Source organism: Capra hircus, chromosome 6, assembly GCF_001704415.2.
Source record: "Capra hircus breed San Clemente chromosome 6, ASM170441v1, whole genome shotgun sequence".
Classification (NCBI taxonomy): domain Eukaryota; kingdom Metazoa; phylum Chordata; class Mammalia; order Artiodactyla; family Bovidae; genus Capra; species Capra hircus.
This window is the reverse complement of record NC_030813.1, coordinates 84559780-84566787: the sequence shown is the minus strand read 5'-3', so window position 1 is coordinate 84566787 and position 7008 is coordinate 84559780. Positions and strand designations below refer to the sequence as shown.

The following is a 7008-nucleotide window of genomic DNA, read 5'->3' as shown; positions in this document are numbered from 1 at the left end:
TATCATTATAAAATATTTTAGAGTATATAATAAATTATATTTAGCTTATTAAAAGTCACCTAGTTAGAGGTTCAAAATACAAACAGGCAATGTCCAGATCATATAAAAAAATGCGCCCTTATCATTTGCTTTGGCAACCAGCCCACAAAGCCAAATCACTATCTGCAACAACCAGTCCAGAAGGCCAAACAACATGCAATCAGCCGCAAATGATTTGGTCTTAATTAGTAACTGGTAACTTTCCTGATATTTTCCCCCACTTCCAACTCAGGACCAACCAGAGAAAGCTAAATAGGCACGCTTTATCCAATAGAATACAATGCTTCATTTCTAATTAACCTTCCTAGAGTTTTCCTATGCTAGTGGCCCGCAATCAGGGCATATTTGAAATCTTCTTTTTAATACTATAAAGCTTCCCTCACTGTGCCTACTTTTGAGACTCTGCCAAACACAAATGATGGTGGCTGACTCCCTGGCTGTATATAGCATGCTCTGAATAAACAGTCATTACTTTTTTTCACTTAGTTGGTTTTTGTTTCTATACTAGTGCTATATATATATATATATATGTGTAGTTTTTTCAATTTACAAAATATTATATAGTATATATAGTTCCAGCAGTAAGTTCCAGTGCTTTATTATCAAAGAATTGTTTAAGCATTGGCTACTAGGTAAAGCTAGAGCAAATGACTCAAAAATTATTTATTATAATTAGTGTTTATGTACAAGTCCATATGAATGAATAATTGATTAATCTATTATTCAAGAGATAACTCATATTTTCATTCTGTTAATAAATTGATAAATTAATATATATGCATGAATATAATATACATATGTATAGTGTATACAAAAAGAGAGTAGAGATAACAAGCTATAAATGCTAAGAAAAAGAAGTAAGCAGAGGTTGTGAATAGAAAGTGATGAGGTAACTATTTTAGACAACATGGTCAGAGAAGTTCCTTTGATAAGGTAACATCAGAGCAGAGATGTAAAAGAAGTGAAAGAGCAAGACTTGGAGGTATTTGCAGCAAGAGTTTCAAAGAGAGAGAATAGAAATTACAAAGACTAAAGGCAACATGTCTGGAACTGAGTGAAGATGACTTTGGAAATGCCGGAGAACAAGAAGAGCAAGACTATACATGATCTCGCCTGCTAAGATAAGACTTAATTTTGTTCTGACTGTGCCAAAAAGGCATTTGAGGGTTTTATTCAAGACAGCAACATAACTTGACTGACATTTCAATAATGTTACTCTGATCATTGTATACAGAATAGACTGAGTAGGGCTAATTATGGAAGTGGTGATGCCAGTTAGGAAGCAATGTAGTAATTCAGATGACTAGTCATTAGATCATGGATTATGGTGGTCATTAGATCATGGATTATGGTGGTATTAGTGAAGATAATGACTAGTGGTCAGATTCGAATATACATTTTGAAGGTAGAGATGCTAGGATTTTCTAATGGACTGGATGTGGAGAAGAGTCTAGCATGACTTTAAGGTTTTTGTCATGACCAACTGGGTGAAGAACAGTGCAGTTTGTTGCTATTTGAAAGTGCTGAAAGAAGAAGTTATAGGGCTAGGGAGAATTAATTGTTAAATTTGGTATATATTAAGCATAAGATGCTTATGTAAAATACAAGTGAGTATGCTGAGTGGAGATTTAAATATACAAGTATGGAATTCAGAGAGGAGATAACGACTGGAAATGTAAGTTTAGGACTCCTGGACATAGAGAGTGCATTTGAAACAAAGGAATTAGATGAGTCAGGCAAGTGTGATAGAGAAAGAATAGAAATTATCTGAATAGAAAACATGTGAAGGCTGAGCCAAGAGAATTTGCAAAATTTAGTAGCTAAGAAGAGGTAGAGGATTCAGCAAAAATTTTGAAGAATGAGCATTTGTTAAGGAGTCCTTTTAGGCTTCCCTGGTGGCTCAGCGATGAAGAATCCACTTGCAGTGTAGGAGCCTGCCTGCAATGTAGGAGACACAGGTTCAACCCCTGGGTTGGGAGGATCCCCTGGAGAAGGAAGTGGCAACCCGCTCCAGTATTCTTGCCTGGGAAATCCCATGGACAGAGGAGCCTGGAGGGCTAGTGTCCATGGGGTTGCAAAAGTTGGACTCCATCACCATCCTCATATAACTCTTTGTTGACTTGTGTTTCAATCTACTGCTAAGGGTGCACTAATAATGTAGTATATAGTAGTTTGAACATATCTCCTCTGTTACTTAGCAATAATTTAAAGCCAAAATGTAGCTGCAAAACTATTTCCTTGGGGTATTTACTCCATTACCTTTCAAATTAGATGTTTTTATCAGACACTAGGCAACAAAGGTCCGTCTAGTCAAGGCTATGGTTTTTCCTGTGGTCATGTATGGACATGAGAGTTGAACTGTGAAGAAAGCTGAGCACCAAAGAATTGATGTTTTTGAACTGTGGTGTTGGAGAAGACTCTTGAGAGTCCTTTGGACTGCAAGAAGATCCAACCAGTCCATTCTGAAGGAGATCAGCCCTGGGATTTCTTTGGAGGGAATGATGCTGAAGCTGAAACTCCAGTACTTTGGCCACCTCATTCGAAGAGTTGACTCATTGGAAAAGACTCTGATGCTGGGAGGGATTGGGGGCAGGAGGAGAAGGGGACGGCAGAGGATGAGATGGCTGGATGGCATCACTGACTCGATGGAAGTGAGTCTGAGTGAACTCTGGCAGTTGGTGATGGACAGGGAGGCCTGGCATGCTGAGATTCATGGGGTCGCAAAGAGTCGGACACGACTGAGTGACTGAACTGAACTAAAAAGTACTGTGAATAATTTATGTCATGATAATATCTGCCGAATCCTTCAATTGTTAAGTGACTAAAAGTGTGTTTTGTGGTAGTCTGGGCTGAATAAATATTAGTTTCATGCTGCAATGTTTCATCAGCAGAAATTTAATGTACTAGCAAAGGATACTCTAAAGTTATTACTGTAGGTTATTTATTCCATTCATTTTCTTCAAGAGCATAAAGTAATATGAGTAAAAAAGGTATTTCTTGAAATAAGGATTCTATACCCAAGTTCTTTCATCAACATTTTCACTCCTAAATTTACTATGAGACTTTGGGCAAACTGCATCGTCCTTGTAGAGAAGAGAGTAAGCATGATGTTTTCTTGCTACGTGTTGGGAGCTGTAGGACCAGATGGGATCTGTGCTGTCCTCAGAGTTCTCTGGAAGAGAGCCAGGAATAATGATAGTGGTGATTATAGGTGTGTTAGAAAATGCCTCAATTGACCTGTTGTTGTTTTTAGCATCACCCTATGATTGGCTAAAGAAAGATGGCATGTGACTGACTTCAGATTGTCAAGAATCATTTTGAAATCATGGTGCATGCCTGACTCAGGTTTAAAGACCCAAGTCCTGGTCGAGAAGGAGGTGGTATTGTCTTTCATATATTTTGGATTTCAGAGGAAAGTTTCAAAAGTTTCATTCTAGGGCCGTTTACATCAGCTGCCAGGCAAAGGAGAAGATGCAATCTAATGTCAGAACCACTTCAAGATCATAAATTACAAGGTATGGAAAGCAGTATTTATGAGATTAATGCATATTTTAAAATCTATTTTTCTCCTTATACCATATTATAGTTTCCTATGGCATGATCTTTCCTAAATGTACTTCTATGTTTACATTTTCTATCTGCCTTGTTCAAATTTTATTTTCTCCACTTGAACCTTAAATGAATGATAAGGCATTTTCAATATGTTGCTTAGAAGTAGATTTTTAGTCAATCAAAAGATATTTTGGGAGGTTTGAAATGGTATTTGTTTGGTTTGAAAAGTCTAATTCAGTGTTTCTTAAAGTGGGTACCGTCAACTCTCAGATATCCCTGAGACTCTCATGGGCTGGCAACATCAAAACAAAGTATCATTTGTGGTTTCTCTGGGCTAACACTGGTACTGATAAAATCAAAGCAGTGATGTTTAAAATTGTTAGCACCTTAGAGCTAATCTTTTTCCTTTTAAGGGCTCTTAAAAAAAAAAAAAACATTCTTGTTTCATTTAAGAATGTTCTTGACGAAACAATAAAAATTAATTTTATTAAATCTTGCCCACTGAGTACAGATTTTCTTTAATACGCTAGGTTACAAAATGAAAACATGCATAAACACCTCTGCTGCATACTGAAGGACGGTGGTTGTCTTGAGGAAAGTTCTTGGACATTTGAGTCAAAAGCTCAAGTAGCTGCTGTTTATCACATAGTGCCATTTTCGCTTGAAAAAGAAACTAACAGACAATACCATGGTAATTTAGACTTAGTTCTTTTATAGACAGTTTATTGAAAACTAATCAAGTGAGCCAATCACTTCAGGAAAAATAATTAGTAATGTGTTGCTTGTGATAAAATTTAAACTCTGATGTGAAAATGAGAATTTTATAAAAGGTAATGAATCCTTATAAATGGAGAGTTTTATAATGAGGTTGGTGGTGATATTGGATAATGGAATATGTCAGCATTTGGGAGATCTGTATGACTGTGTGAACTAAGTAAACCTATACTTCATAAATAGCCAATGCATAATATTTTACAAAATCAGGCACATCAAAAGATTCCCTCACAAAGTGACATGAACTGAATACAACAGTTTCATTGATACGGCTTCATATTGCAACAACTAGCCTGTAAGAAATTACTGCTTTTCAAGATTTTGTGTAGAATCAAAGAATATCCATAATAATTTGAAAAGGCTATCAAGATATTCTTTCTTTTCAACTACATCTCTGTGGAGACAGAATTTGCCTAAAATACTTCAATCAAAACAACCCATTGCAATGAAATGAGTTCAAAAGAAGATAGATATAAAATGAGATTCACAATTTTTAAAATAGTTTTAAAAATAATAATGTTATTTTTAAATGGCTGATTATCTTCAATTTTAAATTAATAAATGTTTGGAATTTATTTGTTTTAATTCTAATACAGTAAATATTGATAGCTTATATAAACCATAGTTGTTTAGTGTTCTCAATAATTTTTAAGGATATGTCTGTTTCATGAGAATAAAATATCTAAGTACCTTTCTTTTAATTCTTTGCAAGTGAGAAGTCAATCAGAATATACCTTTATGATAGGGTGTTAATTTAATAGCCTTGAAGCTAGATTTTTAAAACGTATAATCTCATAAAATGTCATCTGTTATTTTCTTATTTAGTGACTTAGTCCATCACATATTTAACACAGTGATTATACATTTAATGATTGCATGTCAAAAACTTTAAAATGTTTAGCACTACTGTTCCAGGAGTATTTTTTTGTTTGTTTTAATGTTTATCTCCTGGTCCCAGCAATTTAACACAATCACATCCATAACCACACTGCTGCTGCTGCTGCTGCTGCTAAGTCACTTCAGTCATGTCCGACTCTGTGTGACCCCATAGAGGGCAGCCCTCCAGGCTCCACCGTCCCTGGGATTCTCCAGGCAAGAACACTGGAGTAGGTTGCCATTTCCTTCTCCAATGCATGAAAGCGAAAACTGAAAATTAAGTCACTCAGTCGTATCCGACTCTTCACGACCCCATGGACTGCAGCCTACCAGGCTCCTTCATCCATGGGATTTTCCAGGCAAGAGTACTGGAGTGGGTTGCCATAACCACACTGACAATCTCTAAATATACATATATTTTGATGATCAGAACTTTGTGAGACCCCACTACAAGTCAATTAGGTTTGTCATAGATTACATGATTAAAATCATGGAAGTATAATTATTCTGGATCAGAAAAAGACATCAGAGATTATGTAGTGCAAGCTTTCCTTTGGCAGAGATAGAAGTAGAGGCATAGAGAGGGATAGATAACAAACAAGGTGGTGTGTGTGCTCAGTCGCTCAGCCCTGTCCAACTCTTTGAGACCCCATAGACTGTAGCCCACAAGGCTCCTCTGTCCATGGGATTCTTCAGGCAAGAATACTGGAGTGGGTTGCCATGCCCTCCTCCAGGGGAACTTCCCAAACCTGGGATCAAACCCAGGTATCCCTCATTGCAAGTGGATTTTTACCATCTGAGCCACCAAGGAAGCACAAGTTATTAAGTGACTAATTTTAAAACTGGAATCTGGATTCCTAGTCAAATATTCTTTTAACTATATTGCTAATTATTTTCTCCAGTTCTCCACCGTCTGATGTGTGAGATCTTTGATCTTGAGTGAAAAATATTTAATTACAATGATACATCAGTTCCACAGACCTAAATTGGTGCTCTTTGAAGCTTTCACCCACTACTTCAGTCCACTAGGAGGGCTTATATTTATTTATTTTTAATTGAAGGATAATTGCTTTATAGAATTTTATTGTTTTCTGTCAAACCTCAACATGAATCAGCCTTCAGTTCAGTTCAGTCACTCAGTCATGTCCGACTCTTTGCAACCCCATGAATCACAGCACGCCAGGCTTCCCTGTCCACCACCAACTCCCAGAGTTCACCCAAACTCATGTGCATTGAGTCGGTGATGCCTCTCCTCCTGCCCTCAATCCCTCCCAGCATCAGGGTCTTTTCCAATGACTCAACACTTCCCATGAGGTGGCCAAAGTTTTGGAGTTTCAGCTTTAGCATCAGTCCTTCCAATGAACACCCAGGACTGGTCCCCTTTAGGATGGACTGGTTGGATCTCCTTGCAGTCCAAGGGACTCTCAAGAGTCTTCTCCAACACCACAGTTCAAACGAATCAATTCTTCGGTGCTCAGCTTTCTTCACAGTCCAACTCTCACATCCATACATGACCACTGGAAAAATCATAGCCTTGACTAGATGGACCTTAGTTAGAAAAGAAATGTCTCTGTTTTTTAATATACTATCTAAGTTTGTCATAACTTTCCTTCCAAGGAGTAAGCATCTTTTCATTTCATGGCTGCAGTCACCATCTGCAGTGGTTTTGGAGCCCCCCAAAATAAAGTCTGACACTGTTTCCACTGTTTCCCCATCTATTTCCCATGAAGTGATGGATCGGATGCCATGATCTTCGTTTTCTGAATG

At 37.3% G+C, this 7008-nt stretch overlaps 1 protein-coding gene across 1 annotated transcript in view; it reads left to right on the top strand.

Annotated features, from left to right (window-relative positions):
* Positions 3411-7008, top strand: part of LOC102185449 (transmembrane protease serine 11F) — a 104484-nt gene continuing 100886 nt past the window's right edge. Inside the window, exon 1 of the mRNA XM_018049513.1 lies at positions 3411-3554. The gene's annotated coding sequence lies outside the window, so the exon portion shown is untranslated. The remainder of the gene's footprint in view (positions 3555-7008) is intronic.